The sequence below is a fragment of the Taudactylus pleione genome, unplaced genomic scaffold, assembly GCF_031769625.1.
Source record: "Taudactylus pleione unplaced genomic scaffold, aTauple2 ptg000170l, whole genome shotgun sequence".
NCBI classification, from domain to species: Eukaryota; Metazoa; Chordata; class Amphibia; order Anura; family Myobatrachidae; genus Taudactylus; species Taudactylus pleione.
The window spans coordinates 2,559,053-2,578,579 of NW_028284572.1; positions in this window are offsets into that span (position 1 = coordinate 2,559,053).

A 19,527-nucleotide genomic window follows, 5' to 3' on the forward strand; every position below is an offset into this window, starting at 1 on the left:
CGGGGTGGAGTGGTAGGCAGTGTTGGTCTGGAGAATGAAGTGCCCACCAGGGGAATGCAGTGATAGGGGCCCCTAAGTAGGGGTGTGGCCAGCCTTCAGAGGAGGTGTTGCTAAACATTAGAGAGTGCATGGTCTGGGCCCCTTTAAAAATATATATATAGTAAATACAACTAGTGCATGCTTGATAATATACCAGATTAATAAAAGAAATGCATTGTAGAAAATACACCAATATAATTTAACATATGTATAATGTATAATTCAAGTGCACAGTCTGGAATCTGATCTCTTAAGGAGGGGGTGGGCCCTCAGGCAGTGGGGCCCACCGGGGGTTTCCCCTGTACCCCTGTGGGCTAGTCGAACCCTGGTGGTAGGTGATGGACTAAGTGAAGTTGTACACACACTACTAATAGTTAATGATGATGTTGCCTTTATTAGGCCCTCTGCCCTATTAACTCTCTGTGAAGGTTTATAAGAGCCTTAGTCTGTGACTGAATAGTCTGAGTGAGGTCAAGCAGCCTTAAATCAATATTGTTAGCCATTGTAATTTGTGTACCATCCACCACTCTGTTAGCAGTAGATATTTTTTTTAACATATGATTAATGGAATCCATTTGTTGTGTTTGTCTCTCCATAAAGAAGACCTGCTTAGTTCTAAAGCTATCAAGGGACAAAGCTATTTCCTCTACAGAAGGGGGTTATTGAGGTGTAGGTGTAGGCTCTGGTGATTTGCGGTTCAGTTACTGGTTGTCGTTAGTAACCACTTCTGTATTTTCATCCACAGCCATGCCAGGATCTACTGTGACTAAGACGATGTCGTGATCATCATCTTCTTCCTGACGATGGAGTTGTGGAGTTGGTGGATGTGGACATGATGGACCTATAAAAAGGTAAGGATTATTAGTTATAGTTTTGTAGTGGTGGGGGGGGATTAGACAGTTTTAATGCTTTTGCATTGTTTGCAGATTGTGGCCTCATGAATTATCCTAAAGTTATGTGTATTCAAATGTTATGTGTATTCAAATCTAAGAGAATAATTCCCTCATTACAGCATGTTTGCTTTGGGTCTATTTCATCATTAAATGCTCATGTACATACTAATTTGATTGTTTTCCAACATTTCTATTTTAGTACATTCCTGCAGCATCTTCTTCTACATGTGGACGAGCCCTTTTTGCCATTGAATTCTTCCTCCCTGGAGCAGCTGCGGAACAATTCCAGACATTATTATTTGCCCCATTACATGTGTTTACAAAGTATTTGGAGCAGTGGGCAAATTTAAAAAAAACATAGTGCAACTCAAACAATGACTGTGGTTTTTAAGCTAACGGTGCAATGGCCCTATCTGTGCTACAGTAGTTTATCTTTAAAAACATATTAGTGTTGAGTTCTATTCTATTTTTACTTGCTAACATTATTCTTTACACAACCCCCCCAAAAAAAACTCGTAATTGGTGGTGACTACTGCCATAAGGACAACACTAAAATACCCTTTGTAGTTAAAGTAGAATGAGACAGTTTTGCTTGGTGGGGTAATTCTCACGTGTTTGCCATCAATCGCAATGCCACAGTTAGGGAAGTTCAATTTCCTTTCAAAATCCCTAGCGATGGTTTGCCAATCTCCTACAGTCGATGGAAACTACAAAGTAAAAAATAAATAAATGAAGTTATAATAAAGAATTAACGGTTTACACATTATACAGTATATTATTTGATAGCATTAAAGGACTATTTCAAACTGGGGGGTCAGACACTGCGGCTAATACATAATACTTTGGGTCCATACATGGGCATGTAAATATAGCAATGGGCCCATGTGCATTTCCTGGCAGTGGGCTTTTTGTCTCTAGCATTTAATTAAGGTTTTATGATGCACTGACACCCCATTCGCAATACAGAAGGAGGGTCGCACCGTGGATTTGAACATGCCTTGAGACCAGGTGCAACTCGTTTGAGATCCCTTTCACAGTTGCGTGCAGACACGGCAATAATGCCAGGTCCATGACGTCACCACCATCACTGCTGAGCTGGAGCCTGGAGATGAGATAATCTCCAAGCACCGGCTCTCCCTATGCAGTGAACAGGACCCAGGTCACCCTGACCAGGGATACCCATTCACTTCACACTGCACTGCGAGTCAGGGTTGACTTCTGTTCAACCCTGCTCGCTACCATATTGGAAATGCAGGTTTGCTCGATCCAGTATATTTAAACGGGGCCCTTTCACAATGCCTAGTAATCCAGGTTGCTGTGCGTTCATGTGCAATAACCCAGGTTTTTCTGTTATTGCATTAAACACTTGTATTAAACACTCGATGTGGGACATTGCTAATAAAATATGGGGGAGGAAGTGCAGTGCCCACCCTCCCTTAAAGGACCCAGTGACCTGTGTTAACTGGACACCCTGCACCCATTACAATAATGATCCAATATTTATAGATAATTTGTCTGCTCATATGGCTAGGGGACAAGGTCACATACAGTGTCTGTTTGCATGCGTGTATCACACTGCATACTTACCTTGAAATACTCGGACTTCATGGCCCTGTATATGGCCCTACAAGTCACGGGGATGATGATGCCCAAAGCCTGGGGTGAAATCAAGGTTCCAAATTTCAGATGACTATATGGGCTCGATTCTATTCAGCGCGATGTAAATAGCTCCGGGAGTGAGCTCCCGGAGCTATTCAATACACCGCGCTGACAAGTCGGACTAATGATTTCTTCTCTCATCCCTCCGGGGACGAGAGAAGAAATCCGACAAAAGTCCCGGCGCGAGGCTGTTTTCTGCCCTTAGCGTCGGGAAAACAGCCTCGCGCCGGGAAGTTAGGTCGGGGAATGCCCGTTATCGCACCTAAACACCCTGTTTAAGGCGCGATAACGAGCCTTCCCTGACCTAACAGCGCGATGAATTGAATAGCTCCGGGAATTGAATCGTGCCATTTGGATGCAACTAAGATGCAAATACTAAATTCAGAAAAAAAAATGTAAGTCTTGGAATCTCAAGCCATGGCGGGGCTTCTAAGTTGCCCCATACATATTACACCATATGGAGCTAAATGGATAGGTGTATGAGGACACATCTGTACTAAGCAGGCAGGTGAGGCAGAGCAACATGTTCAGTTTTATTATTGCTTGAAAAAAATCATTTTCATGAAGTTTTTAAGGAAATGATTTTTGAGTGTCTGGTGGCTTGAAAAAGTATTTTGAAGTCTGAAATAGTTTGTATAAGAGAGATGCCTCTGAGACAGCTGCACCATCAATCACTTTAAGTAACATTGCAGAAGAGACCCACTCTTCTGTCAATACCTGTGGCTGGACTTTGCAATTTGTTTTTTGCACAATGGTGCTAAGGGCCTGAATAATTAGGGGTCGCTATTGCAATCGCAGCTGCGATTACGCATGCAGACCCACTGTGAAAATATGCTAATGTTTGCAATCACAATGCCATCTCAGGCCAACATAAGTACTCCCACTTCCCCTTACTCACATCCCTAATACTTTGCAAGTTTGTGTTATCATCGGTAACACCGAGTACCATCGGAGCCTCACGTATAATTACAACAGGTCTGACCTTACTCAGAATTTGATAACCTCATCGCACGCAGTGAAAGCCCAAGCTGTGTATGCCATCGCAGTGGATAATTTATGCATGCCCTGTAATGGCGTTCAAATGCACTAACACGCCTGTGCTTCCCCGACCACACCCCTATCAACACCCCCAAATGGTCACTTCCTGTCAATCACTCTGCAATGGGTCTGTGTAGTCACTGCGATCGCAGTTTGATCGCAGTGGAGCCTTTGCACACTGCAATGCATACACATGCTCAGTACGCTACAATTGGCCGTCTGTGTGCGTAATTGCAGTTGCGATCCATAATGAATCAGGCCCTAAGACAAGAGTCAGTTTATAATAATGTAATTAGAGACCATTGACCTCATTAAGAGATGGACAGTATGTGCTACTGTATAATATGCAAAAGTCGCAGGTGGTGTCATAAGTAAAAGTATTTTCTGCCTGACCTCTGTCTCAGTTGCTTCCTCCAAATCTCTTTACTCTGCTATAGCTGCCTTAAGATGACCAATGAGTCTTAGGGTTGCTATAATATCCCATTAGTCAGAGACACTCATGGATATCACATGTTCTGTAGCTGATTAAAACCAGGTGAAATGCAGACTTGAAGTCAGTCAGCCACAGAACCTGTGTAATTCACATATGTCCCCGATTAAAGGTATATTATAACAACCGAGGGATGTAGTCAAAAGGTTGACAATGAAAATGTAGACACCACAATGTTAACAGTTATGATGTTGACATTATTAAAATGTTGGCAGGCAATGTGTCAACATTCTCAGAATATTGAAGGTGAAATGTCTACATTGTCAGAACGTTGACATTAGGTTTAGGCTGCAGGCAGGAGGGGTAGGCTGCAGGGGAGGTTAGGGTTAGGCTGCGGGGGGGTTAGGGGTATGGATAAGGGATAGGGACAGGGGAGAAATACTCACTGGAACGCTGGAGGATCACAGCTGTGACCCGGAAGTCACATGACTGACAGGACCCAGAAGCTACGCTGGACTCAATGCAGTCGTCAGGAGCAAGGTAAGTCATTGCTGTGCCACCAGGGATGATATGTCGACCTTCTAAAAAGTCATAATTTCATCACTGTCTACATGATCAACATTGACATTATAACCATGTAGATATTATGACCTATCACCCCTACGCCAGGCCTGAGATTAGGAGAGGGCTAGATCAGCTTGGCATGTAAGACACATAATAGAGCAGGTCTGTGCTTTGACAGTTCTATGATAAGTCTCAGGGGTCTATTCATTGTCACCTAATTTCTGCAAAAGCAGGTGAAAATGAAAATTTTCACCTACTTTTGGAGAAATTAAGCATCCTGGCCATTCATCATAAAGGTAAGGCAGAAGATATCACAGATGTCTCCTGCTTACCTTTCTCTCCCGATGTGGCCTGCTGTCCCCATACACTAGTATCACAGATATCTCCTGCTTGCCTTTCTCTCCTGATGTGGCCTGCAGTCCCCATACACTACTATAACAGATATCTCCTGCTTACCTTTCTCTACCGATGTGGCCCGCTGTCCCCAAACACTAGTATCACAGATATCTCCTGCTTACCTTTCTCTCCCAATGTGGTCTGCTGTCCCCATACACTAGTATCACAGATATCTCCTGCTTATCTTTCTCTCCCGATGTGGCCTGCTGTCCCCATACACGTATCACAGATATTTCCTGCTTACCTTTCTCTTCCGATGTGACCTGCTGTCCCCATACACTAGTATGAGGATCTAAATTCATCAAGCTCTGAAAATACAATATTTCTGGAGCTTGATTGCGGAAGCATTCGCCATCTTCTTATGGCGTTTGCTCCTGCACACCTGCTCCTTCCCTATGGGAAGGAGTTCTGGGTTACGAAGAGGGATTAATGAGAAAAGAAGTGAAAACATTTGATTTTCGGATCAGCTGTCTCTGCGCCGGAGCAAATATAATTTGTTCCGGCACTCGCCACGAGTAGAAATGTTAATTATCGTGGTCCCCTACGGACCCTGATAATTAACTTAATAAATAGACCCCTCAGTGGTTTAGCCTGTGATGCTTCTCTAATAAAATTATCTGCTGTACTTTACCTCTCTTGCACTTCTTCAGCCTTCTTTAAATGGAGTATTATAAAGGGGAGATGTACTACCTTTAGTTGCCAAACCCTATACAAGGGGTGCAGCAGAACATCATCATCATTATGGTTTTAAATAAATATGTGGAATGTTAGAACTTCATGTAAGTTTAGAGGAACAGCACATGCTAAAAAATTGAAAGTAATAAAAATAAATTTGGCAAAGGTTAGTTCATTCATTTGGAAAAACAATGTAAATGTTTGATTGCAAATCTGCATCAAATACATCTGGTAAATTGTAGACACTTACAGTATGCAGCAGTTTGAAGAACTATTACTGAAACAGTGACAATAATTGGATGTAGAAAAGCCTTAGACCCAAAAATATATATTTACTCTGACAGACCATAATGATTGCACAAACATTGATTCTGTAAGGTGCTGATATATTCAATGTGAAAGCACTGGCAGGGTTTGCTATGAGACATTTACCAAAAGATTACAATTTCTGAGTATAACATGATCTTATTCCACACACATAAGTCAAGGAGGCTCAGATTTTGTTGAATTTATGCAAATAACCAATTTGTCAGGTTTTATATCTCAGAAATGATACATTCTCTGAAAAGCTTTTCCAGAACATCATTGTCCAGTGTACTGAGATTCCCCTGGCAGGTTAGAGATGCTGCCAGTCAAACTTAATCGATGCATTTGCCCAATGTTTGAGCAGCTTTTGAATCAATTTCATCAAGTTACCATCTGGCTCATATCACCTCCCTCCCTAGCCCTCAAGCAATTACAGATTTTGAATCAATCATCTTCAAACAAGCTGTTTAGAGCAAGTGCATGAATCTGTAAGCATCTCACAGAGAATAATAAACTGTACACTTCTTTCAATAATATTAATGCTGCTATGGACATCCAGTCAGAAACATTCATCAGCTTTGGCGTTTCTTTCCTGCCTACCTGTCCCTCAGAAAGTGGGCAATTAGCAGGACAAATAGTGGTGGATGCATGTGCTTTGAGGTTGGCTTGGGATGCATGAGACTTGTCAAAGTGTTTGGATGCAGTAAATAATAGCTTTCTATCCTCTTCATATTTTCAGAGCTGCAAATTTGCTATCTAAATTGTATCCGCTAATGGAACTTACCTCTCCACTGGGCCCACTATAAATTCTCTCTGATTAAGGAGATATACATTGCCCGTTTCATGGCAACTGTACATTCTCTGCCTGTGCAGTCCATAAAGACATACTAAGCTGAACCATAACGATTAATAATTTTTGTCTGTCTTTCAGCTAAGTATAGAATGTGTCATTCACTTCCCTTATTATTTATGGTTTAACAAAATAAGAATGAGATTATTTCTTTGTCAAAATGTTAGTCTGAAAAACTGTTCACTTTCAGCCAGCCCAAGATATACTTAAAAATAAGACTAATCTAATGAAAAATTTTATTACAAAAATGTATTAATTATAGTTATAAAACATACAGTACTTTACAAAACTTTACAGAATACAGAGGTATGCTCAGTAGCGTAACTAAAAATTTTGCTCCACCCTGGCAAAAAAGTTTCTCGCGCCCCCCCTCCCAAAAAATGAACAAAACATAGACAATGTTTTTCTGCACACACCTCTTATAACACATTATGCCACACCGTAATGTCCTTATAACAAATTATGCCATACAGTAATGCCCTTACAACACATTATGCCACATTGAAATGCCCCTATAACACATTATGCCACACCATAATACCCCTATAACACATTATGCCACACCGTAATGGCCCTTAGAACACATTATGCCACACAGTAATACCCCTTACACATTATGCCACACAGTAATGCCCTTATAACAAATTATGCCACACTGTAATGCCCCTATAACACATTATTCCACACAGTAATGCCCCTTACACATTATGCCACACAATAATGCCCCTTATAACACATAATGCCATACAGTAATGCCCTTTATAACACATTATGCCACACTCATAACCCCTAATAGAACATTGTGCCACACAGTAATGCCCCTTACACATTATGCCACACAGTAATGCCCCTTACATCCCACCCTAAAAGATTTACCTCACCAACCCTCCTCTCCGCTCCTGCCAGTCTGTCACCTCAGCTCAAGACAGGGTGCACAATTTCTATATCTGTGTAGAACCAGATTATTGGGAGCATAGTTTATAACCTGTAAACTGCGTGTATCAAGTTAGTATCTCTTATGCAGTGACCCCTGTATTAGTGCCCCTGTAGTTGTGTCCATTATGCAATGCTTCCTGTAGTAGTGCCCCTTATGCAATGCCTCCTGTAGTAGTGCCACTTATGCAGTGCCCCCTGTAGTAGTGCCCATTATGTAGTGCCCCCTGCAGTTGTGCCCTTTATGCAGGGCCCGATGTAGTTCTGCCAATATGCAGTGCCCCTGTAGTTGTGCCCCTTATGCAGTCCCCCTGTAGTTGTGCAAATTATGCAGTGCCCCTGTAGTTGTGCCCCTTATGGAGGGCCCCTGTAGCTGTGCCCATATGCAGTGCCCCTGCAGTTATGCCCATGTACAATGCTCCTGTAGTTGTTCACATCTGCAGTGCCCCCTGTAGTTGTGCCCATGTGCAGTGCCCCTGTTGTTGAGCCCATATGCAGTGCCCCTGTAGTTGAGCACATATGCAGCGCCCCCTGTAGTTTTGGCCCCTTATGCAGTGGCCCCTGTTGTGCCCGTTAAAGTAGTGCCCCTTAAAGTAGTGACCCCCCAGTATTCACCTGACCCCAGTACTTACTTGTCCACGCTGGGCATTGATGACTCCACTTGGCTGCCATCTGTACTTCAGAGGCCGGTGTTCACAGTTACAGTGGCGTAGCAATGGCCCCCGGTGCCCATGAGCCACCACGTGGTCTGCGTGGGGCCATTGTTATGCCACTGGGTATCCTCCTACACTTACCCTCTTTGCTCCATATGGCATGAGAAGTGTAGTGCCATTTAGACACTCCACCATGGGTAGCGATTCCCAGACTTTTGCACTTATTTCTGAATTCAGGATCTTTGACGTATTGTACCTGATTTTGCTTTTAGTGTCCTGAGCACTTATGATTAGTATTTTTGTTGCAATGGAATATATATAAAGTTGGAGATTAAGCACAACACTGCATATTGAGATGCATGATGTAGCTCACTCATATCAGTCTTTAATCTTTTTATCCAGGCTAGCACCCAAGTTGCACACTGTAGCTATGTGCAATGCCAGCATCAGTGTTCAGTAGGGCTGACTTAAGACAGGTGTAACTGGTACTAATGTATTCAGCCCGGGCTCAGTGGGGGCCCCACAGTGTGCTGATGATCTTGCCAGTGAACTGCTTCTTATTCACAGGCAGATGTCTACCAGTGAGTAAGGAGCATTTTTTGCTGTCAGAATCATCGGCACACTGGTAATTCGGAAGCCTGGTAATTCTAATTACATGTATCTACTTGTAACTCATTTTAAAATCATTGCAGCTAAGCAGATCTATGTATTCAGCTACACAACCAATCCCCTGCAGCCACACGCCACATAGATCTGCTTGCAGATGTTGATTGAGAGACCTGTAGAAGAATAGATGTGGCTATATTTACTATATAGGTTGGTTTTGCTTTTTGGGGCATTTTTCCTTCAGTTTTGCAATCTGCTCATTTACTAAGGGCCAAATCGGCAAGAAACCAACCAAATGACCAACTTTAGCGCACAATTGGCTAACAGTAACATAGGCAAATGCAGGGGGGGTTCCATCTACCTGGAAACCCCCCTCCCCAGCCCACACCATGACCACAATAGAAATAGTAATATAATAGATTGTTACTAGTGCTGCATGTTCTTCTCAGTATCACAAATGAAATAATTATCACTACCTGTGGATCTTTTAACATGTATCAGCCAGTGATAAAGAACCTGTGCACCAACTAGGAGATCTGGAAAACATGCACTGTTAGGGATGCACTGCTATAGCACCCAATATGTACATATAAGTCCAGGGCAGTGATAGGTTCCTCTGCTGCTCCCCCAGGCTCCCGGACTTGCTCTAATACTCTGGAATGTAAAATAAAACCATTCAGCTCAGACAGGATGGTCTTACTGCCGCATTTAATGGGTTACTGTGATCGCTGGTCCTCTATATGCTGGAATTATGACACACAATATACTTTGTATGACACATACTAAAGTTGGTTAAGTACTAATTCTGCCCTCTTCATGGACTGGCCACACTCACTATAAAATCAAGCATTTGGAAACCCCCCTCTAGAAATCCTGCGTTTGCCACTGAGTAACAAGAATAGATACCTTGGTTTAGACCCTGCTGCAAATCTGATTGCAAACCTGCCCATATAATAGACCTGCCTCAGGCAAGCAAGTTTATGTGAAGCACTGCACGGATTAATATATATGTGCAAGCTTCATTTTATAAATATTGTTAAAAAGGTATTAAATTAAAAAAAACAACGGACTGGAGTCCCCCCCAAACTATTAACCAGCCCTGGGCCTATAAGTCTAGGTTGGTATTGAAAATAGGGGGGATGGCATGTGGTCCACTATATTTTCCAGTAACCCACACTAGGCTGAACCAGCCAGGGCAGGGGGATACACTTTTTTTTGCGGTTTGGGTATTTTTTGCCTATCTCTTACCCTAATCCCTACCCCTAATTGGTGTAGCAGCGCTTTGGAGTGTGTACCTGAACCCATCTATGCACTGTTGCTAGTGACACAAGAGGCGTACAGTAAGCCTGCTGCTGCACCAGCTCTATTATACAGAAAGACAGCCCAATTGGTTCCAGCTGCCTTCTCGTCATTGCAAAGATTTTAAGCCTGGATTGTGCAGTGTGAGTACACCATGCAAGGTCTCATGCTATTGCAGCTGCCGGCCAATAGCTCCAAACAGGTATAGCAGCTATTTTAAATAGACATTTGCTGACTATGACAAAACCAACTGGGATGCCAGGTTTATATTTAGCTTGCTACTATTTAATATTACAGACCCAGACCATGAATCTAACAGTGAGATGCTAACTACTGGTCTACTGAATTAATACCATGCTCTAGGCAGGAGCACTCTTCATTTTATTATTCCCTTGCTGAACTTTTCTTTATTTGTGGAAGTTACAACACATTCCACTCTCCTGGGACTATTTATACATTAACTTTGTCTCAAGTGCTGGATACATTTTAGATTGTTACTATTTGAAAGATACTGTGTTGTATTATGTAATCTTATACTGCTAGTGATTATACTAAAGAATTTATAAATTCACAGATCAGCCATTTTAATTGACTATTACTCTCAGGAGTTTTCTTTCTCGTTATTTTTATTTATTTATATTATTTTGTGTTTATTTTCTTGTTCTGTATTTAATAAATATATTTCTACCTTAAGTGATTTCCAGTTTTTGGCACCTGTGCCTACTGAAGCTGTTTCTTTTCATGACTTGTTCTTAAAAGGAGCTCTTAGGATGTAGGACTAAGTATGAGTTTGAGATATAGGACAATTTCATTTTTTAAGAAATACAAGTACAAGTTGATAAAACTGAAATAAGTGCATTCACCTCTAATGCTGCTTTCTCATTATATTTAGGCATTAAGAATAATTATATTTTATCACACTTTAATAATCTATAGTTCTAAGGACCAGCAGATATAAAGCAATAACAATATTTAATACACAAATATATTTTTAAGGCTAAATATATATTAATACGTAACAATGAGTTATATGAAAGTTAGAAAATAATGGTTCGGGTTTTTCCTAGCTTACATATAGAAAATGCACCTTTTAGGGATGAGTGAGCTTTACAATGTGTTAAAGAATGTGTATATTAATATCACAATTTGTAGACTAATTATTAATCAATCAATATATATAAATGAATATTAAATTCCTATTCAAGTTATAGTCACATAAAAAGATGACTATATCAAGCTCAGAACTGGTTTACCAGGTTAATTGACATATCTACAGATGTAGCCAGCTCTTACCCACAGAACACACTCTCACACTACAAGCTAATTAATATCTCACTACTGTACATGTGGCCAAGAGCTCTCTGGCTCAAGAAGGTTTGAAACACCCCATTTATGGCCGCACCTATCAGGTGAGATGGCGGGGTTGGATTCACATACAGAGCTCAGAGACACTAGCAGAAGGATAGAGCAGACCCCCAGGCTGCTACAGCTACACGAGAAGGATGGGATATCAACACTCCCCAATAGGGAAGTTGGTTCCTTTCCTACCTGATAGATAAGTATCTCTCTCTCTCTCAACCCACACTTGGCTTACATGTACCTTGATAATGGCATGGTTAATGATTTGTTTAATAATTAATGTAGTGATCAATACAGTATTTAGGTTATATGCGTAAGTCTGTAGTGATAACTACAGTAGATGCTGTAGTGTGATCTGGGTTATTTATACTTTTTGTAGTTGTAAAGAGAGTAATGTTTGTGGGCAGTGGGCAGCATGCAGGAAAGAGATTCGTAATGGAGTTTTTGTACTATTCTGTGCAACAGCGCTGATAGTGAATAAACAGCAAGATATACTGTTTATTGTGAATTTCTGTACTGGTCAATCATATTGTAATAAGTACTATACACTGTTTGATATACTCTATTATATGGTTCACCATGTGGTTTAAACAATACGTTCCATGTGCTTCTTCACCCTCCCCCTATTGAACCATGTGCTTGGAACAATAGTATTGCCTGGGAAAGTTAGGCTTGTGGATGCTGATTGTGTTCTGAAAGGATGGTTTGGTTAAAATTAAGATGGAACTGTTTAATAGTTTATATCTTCTGAAATATTATAAATATAATGGAATCTGTAGATTGTGTATATTTCAGTTTGATGTCAGCTGGTGATTGTAGTTTGTTGAAGGAGAATGGTGACTGCCATGTGCTTTTCCCTTTGGTGATAAGGCCTTGAACCATGTGCTTGATTCAATAAGGGTTGTGAATTACTAATATTGTGATAGTTATAATCCAATGGTGCATACACACGTAACATTTTTGAATGATTTGTCAATAACAACGTCGTTATCGTTCAATCATTCAAAAAATCGTTCAGTTTCTGAGTTATAACGATAAACGATAATTGTTCAAGCGCGCTCCCATTTGTAGTTTGTAGTTATTGTTCATCGTCCATTTGAGACCGACCAACATTACGATTTTTATTAAGGGAAGGAACATTTTTCGTTCATCGTTGTAAAAATCGTTCATTACACTTCAAAAATCATTTACTTTTTCAAGGGAAAATCTGACAGAAAATCTGACAGAAAATCGTTGGTTACAAAATCGTTATGTGTGTATGCACCTCTAGACTTTAATTGGTGTAATCGATTTGTATAGTTAAATAGGCTTGTTATAATTAATAACTGTTTGTGGAATGGAGGCTGCAGTTTGTTAATATGGCCACCACAATGTGGTTTAAACAAAGGTATTCATGCTATCCTGCCACCATGTGGTTTAAACAAAGATATTCATGCTATCCTCCACTCACCCATTGAGTCATGTGCTGAACAATAGCACGGCCTAGGAAGTATAGGCTTGTGAATGTTGGCTGTATTCTGAAAGGATTGTGAGGTCTGTACTAAGATGGTATTGTTAGATATTGGAATCAGCTTATATGTTATGCATTCTGGAATACTATACAATGCAATGTTTGCCTGCAAATATCACACAGTTGTGGTGTGTGAGAATGGTGCCCCTTTTACCAAAAATAGCTGTAAGGTAAGATGAAATCCACATCTCACGAATAGATATCGTATCTGTAATTGCATTAAAGTTTATTTCCCCTATTACCATGTTTTGTTAGCAATCGGCATACAATATCCAAATTGCATATTTATAATAGTATTGCAAGTAAAGTCTGATGAAGTTGGTGTAATGAAAAAGTGGATGGATAGATATGTGAATTACTGGATGCATTATGTTGGTATTACAGAGCTATCGCATCATGGCCGTTTCCTCACATTCAAAATGGAGTTTATCTTTGAACCATGAGGTTATTGATACAAAGAACATGTGCCGTCCCATCCCTCACACATCCCACACTCCCATACTCTCTCTCTCTCTCTCTGTAATCATCTCTGTATATATTATATTGTATTTGGCTAATATTGTGAAGTTTGTATAATGTGATATACTATACTGTAGGTGGACTTTATGAGCATCAATTTGATTATATAAATACACTTTTGCTTTAGTACATCTGTTGTGCAATGTCTCATTGAAATTAAATTATTCTAATGACTTAAAGGTTCCTGGGTACAACTTTGCGAGTCAAGATATTAATTATGATCTGTTATTAAACAATAAAAATAGAATATTTGCTTAAGACATATGAGATTAAAACAGGCAACTGTAGGTAGGTACAAACAAACATAAGAGGGAATTCATTACCCTTTTACACCATGATAAAATGTCTGCCATCTAACTTTCTTTCAAGACAGTATATAGAAATGAAGATAAAAAAGAAGAAATTTCTAGCAAGTAATTGAATAATACAAGGTGTTTTACTTGCTATTGACCCCAAAGTTTTTCTTATACCTTTTAAAGTAATTGACATAATTTAGCACATTTGACACAGCTCCACCTCGTGTCTGTGTGTTATGTACTGATATGAACCAGTACACAGCTGTACAATGCGTATTTATTGTCCAGACATACTGGAAAATAGAGCCGCTATAGATTCATATTGGCACATAACAAACAGAGACGATGAATGTGGATGCCTCAGTACACCACTGACAGAAGCAGGAATACCTACTGACTAGCAGTGGCAGCTCCAGAGGTGGGGCTGCAGAGCAATCCAAAATTCAAATATGGAAACCACACCAACTGCCATCCTCACTGGTTATATCCTCACTGGAAGTTGGTGTGGCTCCCCTATTTGAATTTTGGACTGTGCTGCTGACTAGGATGGTAAAGAGCTGGCCTTCACTTTGCACATGCATGAACAGCTGGCCGGTGTCACTTACGGACTATTAAAACTACTATCTCACCTCTCTGGTGCCTGTTCAGGATAGCACAGAGGTCCGCTTATGCTGCACATTGCTCCAAGCTGATGCTGAGGTCTGTCTGTGCTGCTCCTGCCCCGTCCGCTCAGTGTCCTGTTACTGAGCATGGAGATGGCTCTCCACAGCCTCTTGCTCACAGCATGTTTTCCCAATTTGATGGTCACCCACAGCTATGCGAGCGGCCAGGAAGCCGCTATAAAAAACAAGAAGGCCGGCCCTGATTCAGAGCGAGCGCTCTGTCAGAGCGTCCGGCTCTGAATCAGGCCCAGAGTCTTTCTGCATGTGTGGGAGGTCTAATGCAGGAGTGTTTCATTTTATTGACCATTTACATTTTTTTCCCATGAATAGGTGGGTAGGGGCCCCAGTGCATTGCTTTGCCCAGGGCCCACACTGCTGTTAAGACAACCCTGGTCAGGGGCAAACGGGGGGTGATGTCTCTCGCAAAGGGCAAAAATGCCTAGTTGTATCTCAGCATAAACATTTAACTTTATCTATAATCTGCTCTACTCAGTTGTAAGATAACTGTATAATTCTAGAATTTTTTATTATTTTTATTTATTAAATGGGTTATAATTATTATTTATATTAATGAAAAAACTCCTCACAGATGAAACCCAAGCCCCATAGCCTCTTACTAGTGCCATAATGGTACTTTAGTTTTACCAGCTTGACTAACCAAACATATGTTAAATTAGTGTAACCCCCCTTTAACCTCTAAAGGGTCTGTAGGTTACTTATTACCTTGGTATCTAAAATGTACCCTCCCTTAGCCTCCTGTTAGGTGGTGGACCCTTTTTAAATCTGTGCCTTCACCCAAATATTGTTAAGTAGTAATGGGCCTACTTGAAAAACTCATTGGTCACAGTAGTATCTCCTTTAACGTAACTATGTGATAAGCAAAAGACATTATGTGATAAGTAAAAGACATTAACAATTCATATACACCCAATTACACTTGAACATAGACTTACTGCCAGAACTTACTGCCAGAACACCTCTCTATCACACCACATGGATTATCAATAACAATAACACTTTAATTTGACAAGACAATAAAAGTACATACAATCAAGTTCTGTATATAACTCACAAATGTTATTGCTAAGTTCTCTACAGATTTGTGGCTACACAGCTCATTTTAAACTCCTATATAGCCTTATATTTAATACTATAAAAATACAGGTTATGTTACCTCTAAGTACAATATATGGGATGCAATCGGGAAACCCGACAGCCGGCTTCCCCATTGCTTTATCCCGGGGAGGGTGAAATGCCCGGGGTCTAGATGTATACGCCGCTCATTTCACCGACGCAGGGAGACAGGTGTCAGGGGGGGGAGGGTTAGGTTTAGGGCACCCGGGGGTGACTTAGGGATAGGCACCCCCCCGGGAGGGTTAGGGTTAGGCTAGGAGGAGGGAGGGTTAGGGTTAGGCACCCCCGGGGGGGACTTAGGGTTAGGCACCCCCCCGGGGGACTTAGGTTTAGGCAGCGGGGAAGGGGGGGGTTAGGGTTAGGCACTTAGAGGGGGGATTAGGTTTAGGCACTTGGGGGGGAGGTTAGGGTTAGGCACCCCTAAGGAGGGTTAGGGGGTTAGGTTAGGTTAGTTTTTACTTACCTTAGGGACGATCAGGATTTCCAGCGCTGTCGGGCTTCCGCTGCCGGGAACTCTGCTTCTGTCGGCCTCCCGCTGCCTGGATTCGAACTGCCGGCCACAGGGTCGGCGGTATTTCATACTGATCCCCAATATATGTCTTTAAGTAACTTTAAAACACTCTAAATTATATAAAAGTATAAATATTATTAAAGTATAAATATTTAGGGGCTTATTTACTAAGTAGTGTTAGGAGACAAAGTGAAAGGAGATACGGTACCAGCCAATCAGCTCCCAACTGTTATTTTTCAAATACAGCCTGTGACATGACAGTTAGGAGCTGATTGGCTGGTACCTTATCACATTTCACTTTGTCTCCTAACACTGCTTAGTAAATATACTCCTAAGTCTTTTATCTGACTAGTCATCTTTTGGCGGTGCACATGTTGGGGCCCTTTAATAGAACTCCGCTGGGCTTAACCTATATCTCCTTTAGTTTATCTCAATTACTCAAATAGGCTACTGATGTGCATTCTTACATGCTTGGCTTTTACTTAAAGATCTCAAGTTCACTTATCTCTTTAGAACATACAGGATTTGAAAGTATTGAGCTATTATGGCTCCAAGGGATGTAACTTATAGTCTTTAAAGACTATTGTTGTTATGTTTTCTTGTATAAGTCTTAGATCAGTACTGATCCTTCTCTAACCACAGCACATATTTATATATAGTTTACAGAAAAGATTTCAAGTGTGCTGACAGCACCATGGGAACACTTATAACCTTTGTGCTACCTCAATCTTTTATTTGCAGCTTTAGTGCCCAACATGTAGATATTAGACAGACCTATTCATTTATATTCTTCTTAGCTGTATAGTCTGTATAGTCTGTCTGAAGCTAAAGAAGGGTAGTTACTTATCAACCTTTCTCTATTGTTGTAGTGCCTTCTATTGAGTTTACTAAGGAAACATAGATCTCCTTTTCTATCAGTATCCATAAACTTGAATTGTGTCTCGTGCAGCATTAACCTTTAGGGTATGTAATTAGGAAATTAATTAGTCGGCTTCCCGACTGTCATATCCCGACAAGGGACTAATGATGGGCTTCGAAATAGCGATGCTTATCATTATCCCTATGTCGGGATTGCGATGCCTGACATACCGAACTAAGGTAAGGCGGGTGTGGACAGTCGCGCGGGGGGGTAGGGTTAGGTTAGGCACACCTGGGGGGGCTTAGGGTTAGGCACCCCCTGGGAGGGTTAGGGCCAGGCTAGGGGAAGGGGGGGCACCACTGGAGGGGAGGTTAGGGATAGATGCCCCACTGGGGGGGTTAGGTTTAGGGGGTGAGGAGCAGGGGGTTAGGTTTAGGCACTTATGGGGGAAGTGAGTGTTAGGCACTAGAGGGGAGGTTAGGGTTAAGCACCCCTAAAGGAGGGTTAGGGTTAGGGTGGGAAGAGGGTTAGGGATAGTAGAAATACTTTCCCTGTCGGGATATTCTAATGCCGGTCTCCGGCGTCGGGATCTTCTAGTGCGAGACTTAGGTCTGGCGGTAACCCATACCGATTCCAACACTTAGAAACTGGATGTAAGTACAATCTCTAGGGACTCACTCACAGTACCTTACTTCAGTGACTGACTACTGCTTTAGGAAGGTTAGATAAAGCTGCAGTGCATCTCACTGTGTCTGTGTAAAACAAAGAGTTTCTTTAGAGGTGCTTACAGAAATCTCAACTGTGATTCACTTTGATTCTCTGACTGCAGCTATGCCTATAGAACCACTCCCCCAGATCTCCGCACTGGCTGCAGAGCCGGATTTAGACTTCATGGGGCCCTAGGCAAGATACTAGTTTGGGGCCCACCTCTCCCATAAACAATCCATATCATTATATACATATTCCTTTCATAAACATGTTTGTATACACAGTTGGCTTAATGTACATATTTATAACATGATAATATATATAATATAAATATATATTTAATGTGATGTAATGACACCTATTGTAACAACAGTGCATATATTACAGTAGGTTTTCTGGAGCAAGATCTATCTATCTTGCTTCAGAAACACCTACTGTAATATATGCACAGTTATTACAGTAGGTGCTATTAGATCACACATATATATTGTCCCTCCAGCCAGCTCCCGCAGTGTTCCTCCTGCCAGCCCTCACAGTGTACCTCCAGTATTGGCGGGGTAGATCCCCTTCCGTAGAGTGACCCTGAAGTCAACAGTTACTGACCAATGTCATTCCCTACCATGCAAGAGGGCATAGAGGGGAAATACAATCCGAGCCCAAAGCATGGCGAGCGAAGCGAGCCCGCAAGGGAACAACTTTCTTCTTTTAGTGGAAAGTGTAGGCAGAAACCTGCACTTCCGCCCTCACTGACATCACTTCCAGGTACGGCTACTGAAGGGGAAATATACCTTACCATATTGGCCATACTCACAGGACTCTCATCTTATATAAAGAAACACTTTCCCAACATTGAAACCAATGTTTCAATTCTTTTTCTGTCACTAACAAAAATTCTTATAGTGGATTGAAACTGTTTATACTACGCGTATGAGAGATTGTTTCTTTATATGAGAGTTCTGGAGACTATATATACATGATACCTATGTGGACAGGGGCAGAACTATGGGAGACAATGGAGGCGCCTGCTGCTGGGCTCCAGCTCTGAAGGGGCACCTCCTCCATTGTCCACAACATATTCACCCCACTTAGGGCTGTAACTATGTTCCTGGAGTGTACCATCACGGCCGCCCAACACATGGCACTCCTTCCCGGCACCTGAGAAGCCACCAAACACTAGTGGAGAGCTCAGTGTCAGACCATCAGCTGCCGCCTTCATCTATCTATAGCCTGTCTGACTCTGCATGCAAATTGCTACATTACAGTGTCAGTGGCTGTGACGGGGGGCACCAAATAATAACTTGCCTCCGGGCGTCTGGGATGAACTTACGCCACTGTATGTGGAGGGTACCTAGGCATATTATCTAATCTTGCTAAGTGCTTGTTGATTTGGGACTAGATAGATAGATAGATAGATAGATAGATAGATAGATAGATAGATAGATATGAGATATGTAGATAGATACAATTAGATACATACAAGATAGATCGATCAACATCCCAGCAAAAACGAATGTCGGCGGTTAGAATATCGCCGCCGGAATCCCGACACCTTTCAAATACCAGCCCTGACATCCTGACTACCAGCATCCCGAAGGTAAGTAGCGGGGTTAGGTTTAGGCATTGAGGGG